Source organism: Motacilla alba, chromosome 5 (genome assembly GCF_015832195.1).
Source record: "Motacilla alba alba isolate MOTALB_02 chromosome 5, Motacilla_alba_V1.0_pri, whole genome shotgun sequence".
In the NCBI taxonomy this organism is placed as follows: Eukaryota; Metazoa; Chordata; class Aves; order Passeriformes; family Motacillidae; genus Motacilla; species Motacilla alba.
The window spans coordinates 10,169,443-10,184,851 of NC_052020.1; the positions used below are offsets into that span (position 1 = coordinate 10,169,443).

The 15,409-nt window shown below is 38.4% G+C and overlaps 1 protein-coding gene across 1 annotated transcript in view; it reads left to right on the forward strand.

Moving 5' to 3' along the window:
• The first annotated feature begins 501 nt into the window (after positions 1–501).
• The window catches only part of IRAG1 (inositol 1,4,5-triphosphate receptor associated 1), a 59,814-nt gene continuing 44,906 nt past the window's right edge, over positions 502–15,409 (forward strand). The window contains exons 1-2 of the mRNA XM_038139691.1: positions 502–5,964; positions 8,782–8,902. The gene's annotated coding sequence lies outside the window, so the exon portion shown is untranslated. The remainder of the gene's footprint in view (positions 5,965–8,781; positions 8,903–15,409) is intronic.

The following is a 15,409-nucleotide window of genomic DNA, read 5'->3' on the forward strand; positions in this document are numbered from 1 at the left end:
GTTCTTGTATTTATGGCCTCCAAAGCCCCTCGTTCTGATTTGTTGATCTTGCATGTGTTACTTTACTTGTGATGTTTTATGCAACCCTTCAACTTCTGCAAGGGTGTGCAAGTTTAGATGGTATTCTAGAAGGTGTTTAAGTTTCCATGACTTCCATTATTTTTAACAATGTCTAAAGGTTGGGATAACTAATCAGTGTCTAACTCCTCCAAGTCTGATCCAAGTATATATTTCTAATGCATGATGTAGCACTTCAACAACTATTGTTCTTGTTTCACATAATTCTTTTTTATTTTGTAACTTAAAATATGTCATGAAGTACCTACGTGTAAATTTATCTTCAGTAAAGGTGTTGTGACAAAAGTACAAGTTGCTTATTTGTGCATGGTGAATATTGTGTTAGCATCAGCGCTGATAAGTACCTAAGATTTTCATCGTACTTAACTTTCAGAAATTCATCTGCCTCACATTCTTCTGGATTAAATTCTGGATTAAATTGTCTGTGAGCATGAAACCTGTATACCTCCCTACCTCCTATCTTTTTATATGTCAGTTTTAATAACTGTAGTCCTATTTATCTGGGGCCAAAACATTGAAAATTAAGAATTATCTAGCAGCCAGATTCATAACTCCAGTGTTGAGCCCCACCTGCTTGCAATCACCTTTCCATCAATCTGGTTCGTGACAGTTTTTAAGGACAGTTTGGTGTCAAATAACTTTCTAAAAAGTTATTTAGGACAGAGTACGGCAAGGTATAGGGAGTTGGACCTGAGAGACAAAGATGTGAAAGCTTCTCCTTTCACGGGTCATATGTGAATGTTCCTCACATGGAGTTCTTCCTCTTCTAATTGCTGTTCTTAGACAAGTGTGTAAGTCCAGGAAAAAGAAGGATAAAATGCCTGGTGAGTGGAAGGGGAAAGAAAATCCTTGCTGTTTCAAGGTTTGTGGACTATTTAAAGATCTGGGGGATTTGTGGGAAGAGATACATCTTTTTGCTGTCCTAACTTACAGCCTTCCTGTAAACTAAGCAGAAGAATTTCCTTGTGATGTGCTCTCTGCCTGTGCTTCCTTTGAAAAGTGGGTCAAAGAGATGTTTTGGATCTCAGTATCACTGACAGAAAGGAAATCTGAGTGGGTGATAGATCTCTGTAAGCTACTAAACTAGTGACTCAAGACATGAATTACTGCTTATGTACATGTGTAGAGCTGCGACTGTGACTGTTATGGTAGTGCTTTGAAATAATAACTCACTTTCTCTCCTTGGAAAGTAGATCCCAAGCATTCTGAAAAGGAGAGAGGGATTTGTTGTTTACAGCAAGTGGACTTGTGACCTCAGGTTTTGATGGAGACCTTCAGCTCTATTAGCATCCCTGGATTTAATCCTCTAATCTAAATAGGTAGATGTAATAGGTTTTTTGCTTTATATTTCTGTTCTTTGGGTTACTTTCAGTGTGTCTATCATTAATTTTACAATATCAAAAAACAATTTGAGAATTAAATTTTACTTAAGAATTGCCGAATTTGTTAAGTATCTAAAAGACTGAAACAACAAAACCAACAACGAAGATCACACACTCGCCTCCATTTCATAGCTGAAATCAAAAGTGCCTTACCATGTGCTAAAACTTTCACTTATCCTTAAAATGTGTGAAACAAAAAATCTTTAGGTATCACAAGTAATCTGGGACCTGTAGTATTTTGGATATCTCTAGAGATCTGTGGATTTGGACAAGCAAGGCCTGTAGAATATGATCTTTCCTATGCTGACAGGGATTACTGGGAGAGGGGAGGATGAGAGGAGCAGGGAGGGAAGCATGCAAACCTGTCAGCTAACGTATGTCAAGTGAATATGTAAACCTGGAAGTCTTTTCCCCAACTAAAGCATATTCTATTATGTTTTGTTGTGTTGCACATACATGCTTTAGAGTCACAGCTGTCCCCTAATTTCTGTGTAAATATGCCTGGTGATTGTCCAAAGAGAGCTGCAATCTCATGGCTCTAAAATACAGCCCGCTGAATTAGTTACTGGGATTTCTGCAAAGAGCAAAGTGGTTGAAAAGTTCATATAACAAACAGCAGTGGTGGGGAAAGCTTTTTATGTTGGAGCTGCACGCTGTTTTCTTACCCACTTTAATGTTTTGCATCCCAAAAATGAATGTGTGGTAGAAATTCCGGGCTTGCTGGGGCAAGTACAATAATTGCTTTGGGGTAGAGGCTTGCCTTCTGAGTAAAATTATTGCTGTTTATATAATTCTGCAGAATGTTTTGTAAGGCTCGAGTTATACATGGGGAATTTGGCTCTGAGTCTTTGCTTTTGAAATCGTCAGCAAAGTTTCCATTGACTTCAGTGATGCCAGACGAGGCACTTCGTGAGCACCACAAAGGTAAAGACTCAGGGCAATCTGAGTAGGAGAAGGTCTATTTTCATCCATCTTATTTTGGACTTGATTTGTACTAACAAATTCCAAAATTAGTAAAATTGTAGCTTTTTCTGAAATTTTGGACAAGAAAAAGACTCTGTTTCATTTCTAAATGTTCTCCCAATTTCTCCAGTCTCTTTTAAAGGTAGTAGAATATAGTAAGATCTCATGTATCAATTGATGTTTCCTGTTAAAACTTCTAAACTTGTGCTGAACTGTGCTGCAACTGCTGAACAGAAAAATTAAGAATTAAGTAGAAAGAGAGCTTGTCAAGAGGGAAATAATTTGACAATGTATGAAAATTGCTTCCCAATTTCAGTTGCTGAATTTCCCATATTTTTCTGTATAAATAGTGAAGGAAAGGTGCTGACCTCTGGGCTTGTGAAAATGGAATTACATGACTGGGGCCTAGTTGCAGTGGAGGGTGGAGTTTGTCCCAGGAGGAGGTGCTAAGTCAATCTGATGTTCTGTACATCACCTCAGACTGGAAAAGTCTTGGAAGCAACCCTACATATTGTGCCTTGTTCCCTTATGCCAGTGTAGTGATGCCCATCCAGACTTCCCTGAGGGCTGTTGCAGTTAAGAACTTATTCCTGGTTTTTGCTAGATAAAATTATCAGCATTGCTCCAAAAGCTGGTTTTAGTAAGTGCAATAGTCAGTGGAGCAGACTGTTGAAACCACAGCAGATTTATCAGAATTCCCAAGTATCTTAGGAACCTGAAGCAAGGTTAGGAAGACTTGAAAACTACTCAATGCATTAAGTAAAAATATCTTTAAGGGACAGGAAGAAAGAATTCGTGGGATATATTCTAAAACCTCAGCATGTAAAACTCAGTTTTTATCTTCATGTTGAGCTTTTGGGATCTGTTTGAAATGTCTTCTGCATAAAACACCAGCAGTAAAATGTCCCTTCCAAACCTCATATGTTATGTGCTAATGGAATAGTCACTGAAGTATTAACAAACTTGTACCCTAATGAGAAGCTCTTGGTATTTCCTGTTGGATTCATTTTTTTACAAGGCTTTAACATTTTCTGCTTAACAGATTTTCCGTGGTTTTCTTAGTAAAATGACAGCCATCAACCATCTCACTCTCTACAAAGCTGATATAAAATTGTAATGGAAGGGTGAATAATACCTAAAGATCCCCAAGGAAATCTGTCCTGTTGCTGTTTGGTAATTCCCTGTCTAGTAATGTGTTCAGAAATTATGTTAAATACCAAGTGATGATTTTTAGTGATCAATTTAGAAATGATGCTAAAACTAAGTACCCAGAGGAAAAATACTGCACACAAGAAAAGTAGCCTGGGCTACATTGGGAAGAGTGTGGCCAGCAGGTTGAGAGAGGTGATCCTGCCCCTCTACTCAGCCACACCTGCGGCACTGTGTCCAGTTCTGGGCTCCTCTGGACAAGAGAGACAAGGAGATACTGGAGAGGATCAGCACAGGCTGCAAAGATGGTGAGGGGTCTGGAGCATCTCTCCAATGAGGGAGGCTGCAGGAGCTGGGCCTGGTTAGTTAAGAGAAGGCTGAGAGAGAGCTCATCAATGCTTGTAAAAATCTCAAAGGTGAGCTAAGAGGAATGTGCCAGCCACTTTTCAGTGGTGCCCAGTGACAGGATGAGGAGCAATGGCCATAAACTGAAATACAGGAAGTTCCATCTCAACATGAGAAACAACTTCTTTACATTGAGGGTGTCAGAGCACTGGGACAGGATGTCCAGGGAGATGGGGGAGTCTCTCTGGACACAATCAAAACCCACCTGAATGTGTTCCTGTGTCACCGCTCCAGGTGATTCTGCTTTGGCAGGGAGGTTGGACTGGATGATCTCCAGAGGTCCCTCCCAGCCCTATTTATTCTGTGATTCTTATTATGAAAATGATGAGTTGTATTTCCTTAAACTATCTAACAAGTCATACTCTTCTTGTAAGTTGCTGTTCCCATTGGATTGTGTGGAGCTTTGCCCATGTACATGACCTGTGGGTCTGTCTCAGTGGACTTTGAGCTCTCCAGAGAATCTGGCTCCACTTAATATGAAGACAATTTCCCTTTTTCTGTTGCTTAACAAGCGAAGATCAGAATTGATGGATATTTTTCCCTTCAGAGCAGGACTTGGTAAATTTCTTGTACAGCTTTTTGCAAAATGAGCACAAATCCACCAGGTTTTTCACCTAATGTTATTCTTAGGTAGTAGTTGGTGATATGTTTTCTCAGAACAAAGTCTCTTAAACTCATGACAAAAACCTCACAACTCACGATGTATCTTGCACTCATCTGTCAGCTTATATGATTCAGAAGTTGTGAAGCTGGGAGGTTTTTTCTTCCTTTTGAAGGTGGGTACTGTACAATCATCCTGTGTACTTATCTTCTGAGCATCTGCTTGGAAAATAAAACAACGTGCCTTTCTGACATCCAAGAAAGTGCTATAAAAAGTCTGTTGCTATGTTTAAATGCCTACACTCAGTTGCTATAGCAATAAAAATATCAAAAATGATGTACAAATTGCCACAGTGCATTACCAGCCCTTTCCTGGACAGAGAGGTTGTGGGACTGAGACTGTGACAGAGGTGCTCAGTGTATTGGAGAGCAGATTTGCCCCATAGTTCCAGGTGCCCTGTGTTGTCATCTGAGAGCAAAATGTGTGAATCCCAAACTGGCTGGGTCAAATGGGACAGTTGGGTCCCTACTGAATTCAGTTGCTTCTTCATGACTTGTATGTTGAATATTTGGACCAAGTTCCCATTTCTGTGCAAGATAAGCTGCTGAAAATGTTGACCTTTCTCTAAATTCCTTCAGTCCCATGACAGCAAGTGTGAAAATCAGCTTGCAGGCTGCATCAGCCTGTGTAGATTTTTTTCTACCTGTAATGTCCCAGTGGTCAGTGTAAAATGTCCTTGTTCCTGTGGCAGTTATGGGCACCCTGCTATCCAAAAGAAAACAAATTAAAGAGTAGCTAACGGAATCTTTAGCATCTCTGTGGGGCTCAAAGCCTTGAACATTCAGTTGCTTCTCAAAGAGAGCAGGAAATTCAACTTCCTTCATAAAACACAGCAAGCAGAGGAAGGCATGTTATTTTGGCAACTGTAAGTTTGGTTATGGAATTGAATTGTTTCCTCAGACGTTTCTATGCCTCGTTCTCTTGTCTCCTGAGGAATGTTAGAGGAAAGACTTGGAGAAATTGAAGCCTTGTTTGAAAGCAAAATAACTGGTTCTCCTTATTCCAATTTGCTTAAAGAATCCTCAAGTTTCAAATGAGATTGGCTCAAACTGCAGAACAGTGTGCAGGTCAATTTGCATATGGTACTCCACAACAGTAATAATTATTTCAAGTATTTTCTTCAACATACTCTCAGAAGTCCAGTTGAGAGGTCTGATATCAAGAGTGTATCAGTGGTAGAAATACGTATTTTAAATTTTGGTTTCAGTTGTTACTTATTGTTTAATTCTCTTTTTCAAGGGTGTTATAAACATGTTGATGAAGTGATTATTAGAGGCAGCTATGATACTCTGTAGTTTGAAGGCCTACTTAAATTCTGCAGTACCTGTAAGTACATTTGGGCTTTTAAATTTTTCTAAAAACACTGGATAAACTGCTGCTGTGTACATGGATCACAGTTTTTCTCAAAATAAGGGTTGCAGTGTTACATACATAGTTGCACCCCTCTCTTTTCTTGTACCTTGTATTTGCAATCTCAGTACAGTATTTTTCTGTAAGGAATCTTGAGTATCTTTGGGATTTAATTATAATGTTTCAGTTTTGGTTTTAGGTGTTACAAAATGTGACAATTTGTAGCTTTACAGCTGCACGAACTACAGTGAGTGTGGAAGCATGTGTCTTTCTCAGCCTCTGTGGGGATTCTTTGTTTACTTTCCAGCTGTTCCACATGGAGTACTGGATAATAACCAGGGTTTATCCTTAAATGAGAATGTCAGCACTGATTGTGGGTTTGGTTTGTTGGTGGCTGTTGCTTGGTTTGGGGGTTTTTTTACAAATCTAATAGGGGAGTCCAAATGTTAGATCCATAAATATTTATTGATACTTGTTTATTAAAGTCCTGTGTAATTAAAATTCCAAAGGTTATCCTGTTATGTCAAACTTGGGAGGTGCTTCTGTGGCTGCACACTGTTGTGTGCCTGTAAAACCAGCACATCTGCATTTACAATATTGGAACTTTTACTGTTGAGAATATGTGGTCACATGAATAACCTAATTGGGGAAGGGGAGAAGACAACAGAGGAGATGTGTGTAACTTAAAAACTATAGCTTTTATTTTTCATGACGCTGCCAAGTACTTTTAACAAAGAAACCTGATTTCCCTGAGAACTGTGTCTATAGCACCCTCACCACAGTCATGACATCAGTTTGTTCTGCATTTCTACGCTATTCTATGTAGTCTTTGTTTCATATGCTGTACATTTGAGCATGCATCTGCCATGGAAATACAAACTTCCTGATATCTGCCAGCTCCTGCATCAGCTTAGCTTGGAACTCATCACCAGCTTATGGCAGTGCAGGAGCAAGAGGGAGACCTGAACACACAACATTAGCTACGTAGGCTTTTTTCTAGAGAAAAAGTATTACATGACTATTGTTTAGAGACACATTTTCTTTATACGTTGTCCATTAGCCTTCTTTAAGCGTTAGCTATGCATTTATTCTTTCAAAAATCTATTTTTGGTGTTGTTTTCCTTGGACTAAAAATGATGCTTTTATTCTGGTTGTCAGCCAACTATCTTTCCCCCTTCTTCCCTGCCCTCCCTTCATTCCCTCCCAGTACCCTTTGAACTTGTCTGACTTGTTGAATTTGGCAGGAGAGAATTGCAAAAGTATTAAGCTCCCATAAGTGAAAATCAGTGGTGTGGTAAGAGAGGAGAGACCCAGCTTAGTCCTGCTAAGAGGAAAGGCTCCACTGTGAGCTGAAATTATCACTGATTCTGTTTGATGTGCCAGCTGGCAACCTGGCATGTGTGAAGCTTAAAACCAGGCACAGCAAATGCTGTCTCTTGGCTCTCCAGACTGGTAGGAGACTAGGAGACATGTAAGCTTGCTGTGAGGGAGATAAGACACAAAATCATCAAAATAAAATACCCAAAGAAGAGGTTTTGATAGCTCAGCTGCTTAGAAACAACCCGTTTTTTAATGTAGGGAGACATAGGTTACTAAGTGGCCTGCTTGTGCTCTATCTTTATTTTGGAAAAAATTCGTGAATGTCTGTGAAACAGATCGTGAAAGCTGCAGGCTGATAACTCCTGTGATTTCACACCAAGTTCTAATAGTTGGTGGCAGTCCATATGTTTGTCTGCTTTTCAAAGTGGTGCAGAGCACTGTTAGTTTGTAACAGACACCCTCATCTATTTTGCAGATTTTTCCGTCGAGGCCGCAATGCCTAAAAGGAAAAGGTCTGAGGTTTCTGCAGTCTTTGGGAACAGGCTATAGACTCTGCTCAGCCTGCTCTTTAGGCATGTCAGTCAGGTTCATGGGAATGTTGTTAGTGGACAGGTTCTTCCCATGGCAAGTAAATGTCAGCTATCTGGGTAGAGGCAGCCATTCTAATTAGGCTTTCCTTATGCAACAGATGTTTTGAAGCTCAGCCAGGGAGAATAAAGTAATACCCAGAGACAGCAGCCCTTATCTGTTTTCTGGTCACTTAAAGAAGGCAGCTGGGGCTCAGGAATCTGTTCCCTGAAAACCTCCTTGCATTTGAGGTGGTTTCTCCAATTATGTCCTTTTGTGCATGTTCAGAGTCACCAGGCAAGCTCTAAGGCTGATGGAGCTCCAGGAGCTGCACATCGTGAACACTGCTCACTTGAACTCACTACTTTAGATGCCCTTTAAATCACCTGTCATAGGTTTAGCGGTCTATTTAGTTTTTTAACATACAGAAAAATACTGGTCTCTTTCTATGAAGATTATTCAGAGTATGCAGATATTTGGGTTATGGATAAGGAGTGGTTTTGTTCCTGTCTTTTTTTTTTTTTAATAACATTGGGAAAACCAGCAACACTAAACAGATGCTCTCCACATGAGATATAGGGATCCTGTTAAAGAACTTCCCTTCTGTCTTCCTTCAGCTCACTTCAGAAGTTTCTAGAGATCCTTTTTGTTGAAGTAAACTTCCATGAAAAATGGCAGACTGAGATCTCATTTGCTCTCAAGCAAACTGACTGCACACTTTGTTTCTGTTATTCACTGGTTTGTTATTCTGTGATTATTTGAAAGAAATTAACCTGTGGTAACATCCTGTTTTCTTTCTTTGCCTGATCATCTGCTCGGAAGGAGTTCATTTTGCTTGAACGAAAGAAAAAAAAATCCCACCCTTTTCTATCTAGCATTGAATTTGTTTCTCTATATTTAAAACAGGAAGCTCTTGCTTAGAGCATTCCAGCCATCGGCCTGCTGAATATTCATTATCCTTTCTTCACCTGTGCTGCCAGGCATTCTGCTGACCATGAGAATTCCAGACCTTAAATTCCTCTGATAGGTAATGAGCTTCCTGCTTGCATTTGAAATTTTACGTCTGTTATTTGAAACAGTTGGGCTAATTTCTCATTTGTGAGTCTCATCCAGTGCAGTGAGTAAGGAGCTCTGTACACATGAGAGTTGCACAGGTCAGTTGTTGTTCTGACAATTTTTAACATACTTCAGGTTTTTTCTTGATGAACATATATGTTGTCCATTTGCTAGTTTTTAAATTAAAGGCTTCTTTACAGCTTTAATTAAACTGTTCAGTAAAAGTTAAGGCTGGGGTCATAGATGAGAAGATATTAAACTCTAAAAAAATGTTCCTAGAAGATAAAAGTAATTGTTGGATTACTTACTAATATCCAAAAAGCTATATTTTTTCCCATAAATATCAAACATTATTCCACTGAAGTGAATGCTCCACCTAGATGGAGCACACCCAGCATGTAAGTGTGCATTCCTGGTGACTGGAAGTGCAATGTGCTTCAGGTATGTGACAAAAGTGAGATTTAGTTCAGCAGTGCAAGAAATCAAACAACTGCTTTTAGGTAACACAATGAGTTTTACTTCAGTGAATTTAATCATTTGGACCTAGCCTGAAGCGGTGTTTATTCCACAGTGCCCACATCTGATAAACAATTCAGGTGAAAAAGCAGGACCAGTGGCCAGTTTCACTTAAGTGCCATGGAAATACAAACTTCCTGATATCTGCCAGTTCCTGCATCAGGAACTGCATCATTTCTTCACAGCAGTAAATCTTTGCTCTATTGGCAAGTGTTATTGGAAAGTGCTGAAGAATTACATTCACAGTATTTTGAATGCTCTGAGGCTCTTGAAATGAAAAAAAAAAAATCACCTTTCCCAAAATATTTGTAGGACATAGTGAAAAATGTGTCATTATAAGCGAAGAACCAAATCCCTTGAAGAGGCCAGAACTCAACTGTTGTATCCCTCACTTTCTTAAGCACACAGTTCCATTATTTTCTCCTGCATTTGTGCTATGAAATAATGATTTAAGTGGGGAAAATTTAATGTTCTAGTCAGTTAATAAGATTAAATAATGTACCAGTGCAAAGAATATTCAGCATGTTTTCAATATTCAGACCTCCCTCAGGGATATTAACCCATCACAGTAAGGGCTGCAGCTGGGCAGCTTTGTGAGAGTAAACTGAACAAGTTAACTGCTGCCTGTCTTTGCAGAGTAACCTGACTAGAAGAGTTGTGTGACTTAAAAATGCCTGACTTTTGGGTTGGTGTAGTTGAAGAAATACAAATGAAGACAGAGTATGAACCTAATGAATGAACTAAATGAAATTCCATTACTCCACCCTGCTTAAAAAAATGAAGAAAATTCTATTTTTGATGCAAAAAGCACTGATATAGTGTAATTGGTAACTCTGTAGTTGAATATTCATGAAGCTCTGCAGTATGTTCACTTAAGGCACTGATTGTAATTCAAACAAGCTCTGTGATTCAAATTGGCTTTTTTGCTTCACCTCAGTTCAAAAGTACACTTAACACATATTTAGAATTGAAGTGGATTTTTTCTGTGTATGATAGAAAAGTGTGGTGCCATTCACACAGGTTGGCAAATTGTTATGGTAAGTACTGTAGTTGCCCTGGTTTTCAATCTTCTAGATTCCATTGTTTCTTCAGAAAATAATTTGTAATTTAACTGGATAATGAGAATTTTAGGAAAAAATCATAGCTGGTTCTGACTTTAAATTTAAATATTTCCTTTAACAAAATTACATAAATGGCATGTTCATTTAGTAACTTGATGCTCTTTGTTCTGTAAAAATGTACTTTTTTGGTTTTAACAAGGTTAAAAACATAACACTTGGAGGGAACACTTAGAAAATTAATTTCTAGGTTGTCTTTAAGTGCCATGGAAATTCAAATAAACATTGTTCTAACTAAGAAACATTAACAACAACAAAAAAAGTCTGTGTTGGAAAAAAATATTTACAGGCCTTAGAAACATGTTCAACACAATTCAGCAGAATTTTATTTGCAGAGATCAAACAGTATCAGTGCTATTGATTTATATTTAGATAGATTTAAATAGTTTTTTCCATAGGTATAGACATTATACATTTTGTTTAAGCTAGCTTGGCAATTGTTACTTGTTTGTAGTCAGTTGTTGGGTATAAAGAAGAAATGAAGGGAAGATGTGAAAAAAGATGAGTCGAACATACATTCAATGTTTCTAGAAAACCTAGAAACTCTGGTTCTAGGTTCTGGCTTTCTAATTCTCTCTTATGTCTTTTGATCTGTGGGGAAAAATATTGGGAAGATAATTTCTTAATTACTGCAGCCTAGAATTTGGATAGAACATTAATAAAGGGAATTAAGATTTTAATTCTTAGGAACATAATTTCTTAGCCAAGATAATTAAGAATTAAGAGAAGGATGGAAACTGTCTCTCTTTAGCTTACTATTCCTTCCACTGCCCCGAGAAAATTTTTTGGAAGGCAGTCTGAAGTAAGTCACTTCAGGAAAGCCCAAAATGTAAAAAAGCTTAATTTTAACCTAACAAAATTTGTCTCCCTGGACTTCTCTGTAGTCATTTGAGAAGCAAAAGGTTCCTCCAGAATGCTAAATTAAATTCCTGTTTTTAGGACAGGAACTTAAATTGATTCAAAAACAAGAAAAAAAACCCCAAACCAAACTAACAGAAAACTTCAGGAGACAAATGGCCTTAGGCTAAAATGAGTCCTCATGATGGTTCCCTTTATACCTGTTCTCATGCCTCTGAATATGCTGAAGGCAAGTGGTATTATTAATAATATAGTATTGAGGATGATGAACAGAATGAAATGGGTCTAGCTCTTCTTCTCTTGATCCTTCCCCACAGAGAACATCAACTTTGGTGTTACTGCCTGTGGTAGGAGCACTTGAAAGAGATCTTGGATCAGCATTTAGCAGCCGTATCCAGCCATATCCCAGCTGATGAATCTTTGAATGAAAACAGCAATATCAGCTGACAAGTAGAAGCAGATATCTGCATTGTCTGTGAAACAACAATTGCTTCCTCAGCTTACCAAGTTTTGATTTCTTTATATCAACTTTAATAACTATAATAGGACTAATGTAAAGGTGGTGTTCATTTCGGTTTAACTGAATTGATAAAGAGACACAAGCAAACCAGATAAAGTTTCATAATGGTTGTCAAATCACAATACATAAGACAAAACTGAGCTTGAGAGCTTCAAGGGGAGGGGTGCTGAGGTGAAAATTTGCCTTTTGGGTGTTGGAAGAATTGTTTATCATGTTCCTTTACTTACCTGTACTCCCAGGATTTGATATTAGGAAGCTTTCCCTGCTTAGTCCTGTCTTGCAAGCCATACAAAGGCAGGGCAAGGTGTGACCTGCCAAGGTTGAAGGCATAATCGTGTTGCAGCAAAACAGCACAGGGAAAACCTGCAGGTTTAGAGGCAAAACCAAAAAAAGTAGTTTGTCTCTTCAAAGTAGAGAGTGGAAACTTTGGTTGGAAGTTTGTCTCTTTCTGTAGTGAGTGGAAGCTTTGATTGTGCTTTGTGGAAAAGAAAGGAGGTTTCTCACAAAATTTGCTAGACAAGAATTAGATATAAAGTGTTTTGATCTTGTGCATCTATGATGGAGTATCTAGCCATAGTGAATGAAAACTTAGAATTATATATATTAGCTGTTTGTTGTTAAAGCAATCTTATTGTGGAATTTTTGTTACAGGTTGAGTTTACTGATACACAAGGGAAATAATATTTAGAGTGTGAAATAACTTTTAGAGTTGTGAAGTCACGTGGCCTTTTTCAAGTTTTTAATATCTCAGAGGGAAGGCCATCCACTGTATCATAGACCAGTCCTATATTTTTGTTTTTTTCATTTCTTTGGCTACTAAAACCTGATGTTTATACTGGCTGAACTAGTAAGAAATATTAGAGGAAGAGAAGAAGTATTTCAAGCTTCTGTCCCAGAAAATGGGCTTATTCCTACTGCTGTATATTCTCTAAGAGAAAAGCAGTGGGAGTGCAAGAGCATCTTAAGACATTTCCCCAGTTTGTATTGTTGATTTGAGCTGAGATTATTTGCATGTTTTTTCTGACTCAGCCGCATGTGAGGCTTTTGGACCAGGAGTGTAGGCAGCACTGTACAGCTGACTATATGTGACAGGGAGAGGTGTCACCTCAAAATAAAAGACACATTTTTGCAGTGAGAACAATCATTCACTGGAACAACCTCCCCAGAGATGTGGTAGTGTCCCCATTGCTGGAGGTTTTCAAGACACAGTTAGAGAGGATGCTCAATGACACATCCAGGCTCCCACAAAGGGTTGGCCAGGTCAATCTTTCAAGGTCCCATCTTGTTCTGGGATTCAGTGATAATAAAGAGGAAAAGGTCAGAACACCAATAATGCTTTGTAATCAAGAGCTGTGCAAACCTTCATGCCAGTCTCAGCTTCTTGATTTTCTGGAAGTTTCTATATTGATTTGCACCTCTGTCTTCTATTAAGAGGACAGAGACAAATCTGTCCTCTTAATAGAAGACAAATAGGATTTTCTTCACAGAGCAATAAAATGGGGATATCCTTTAGTATGTGTGCAAGCAAATGTGTCTGTGTGTGTAAGACTGCAAAGTTTGGAAAGTGCTGGTTTACTGTCATTTGTCCTATGAAATTCAATTCTTTCTCTATGATGCATCTTTAAGAACTGAAACACTTTCAGTGACCTGCCACCTAAATAGCCTCTTAAAAACATCTGAAGATTGCTCATCTGCAAGAATCTAAAACGTGACAAAGCAGGGAGATGCCAGGCATTCTTCAGGCTGAGATATGTTTACTTCTTCATGGAAGCTGCTGAGGAATCCAGCACAGTCTCATCCTGGGTCTTAGTCCTGCCTGTGGTCTTAGCATGTACTGTTTGTATTAACTAGAAAAATGTAAGAAAAAGGCCTTTTTTCCCATTGCTTTCTCCTGCCTGTTGTTCTGTCCATCCATTTCTTCAGCATTGCCGATTACATGTGATGGACAAAAAGGCACTTTTCCTTTGTTCACTTTCTCACAATCAGTTTCTTTCAGAGATTGAAGCTGCTTCCACCACTGAACGTAAGAGCTGCACATCCACATCTTGCAAACCGTTCATCTCATCCCACACAGGGATCATGTTCATGCTACTCCAAAAGCTGAACCCTTTTTTAACACTTACTGTTCTCAACCACCTGCTCCTCAGGCCTTCCCAGGACCAGGGGCTCCATACAATTACTACTGCACATCTCCTCTACATGCATCTGATTTCTGTTTGAAATTACTTATGTGCTCTAATTGTTTTTCAGCTTCCTATGGTAACAAATTCAATTATTTATTTATAAACTGTTGTGAAGGAACTTCTTTTCTACTTAAACAATTGCCTAGTAACTTCTTCTGGCATTCTTATCCATATGTACTGTGAGGAATTGAGGGCAAATAATTAATAGGCCACCCTCTTCAGTCTATTCATCACTTTCTAACCTGTTTCTATCCAGAAGTGTCTTTTTTTGCATGGAAAACATTTGCAATTACTGACCAGTCTTTCTTCTATGAACCGTTTGTTTTTGTGTTGTTGGGAGTTAGTTGTTGTCTTTTTGGGTGTGTGTGCGCTTGTTTTGTTGGGTTTTTTGGGTTTTTTGAGATGTAACTAGAACTGTTTTAAAGATTTGGTCTCCTATTCTATGCTGTTTCCAGCACTTTCCTATTAATTCTTAACATTTTTGGCTGATGCTGAATGCTCTTTTCAGCAAACTATTCAAAATTGCTCTGAGCTCTTTCCTGACTTGTAAAACATAATGACAGACTTGTATTGAACTGTTTTTTATATTTGTTTTTTTTGTCATGTGCATCTACTTACCTTTTTCACCTGACATTTTATTATTCAGGTGCTCAGTATTGCATAAACTACCTTGGCTGTCTTTAGCTCTGATTTTCCCATCTCATCTTTAATCATCTGTACAGAGCTGCTTTTCCAGATTCTTCAGGACTATGTTGAACACCTCAGTACCCATGGAACTGTAGTGTCTGCAGCACACAGAACAGCTTCTGTCCTTTTTCTTCCTTCAGCTACAGGAGGTATTTCTCTTTTGTCCTGTGGAAGCAGTTTCCTTAAGATGCTTGATAGAAAATTTTGTCAAAACCTCTCCTTGAAAAATACATGTTGCCTGTATTAAAATGCTTGTTGATTTCTGTAAGGGAATTTAATGAAATAGCAAAGTTTAGACTGCTGGACAGTCCCGTAATAATTCTTGTATCTGGATCTATTTAGTAATAAAATATTATATTAATTTCTTATCTAAGACAGTTATTATCTAAAAGTTAGGAACTAGGATGAAAGTCTTAAGTGATAATAAAGTTATAAAGCAATCAGTTCTCAAATCAGAAGATTGTTTTGTTTGGGCAGAATAACAAAGCAGTTCAAGGTCAACATCAAAATATTGAAGGAGATGTTTGGAAAGAATGAGCATCCTTCATTGTGTGCCTTTATCTCAGTCTCTTTAAGGCTTTTTATTTGCCTTCCAT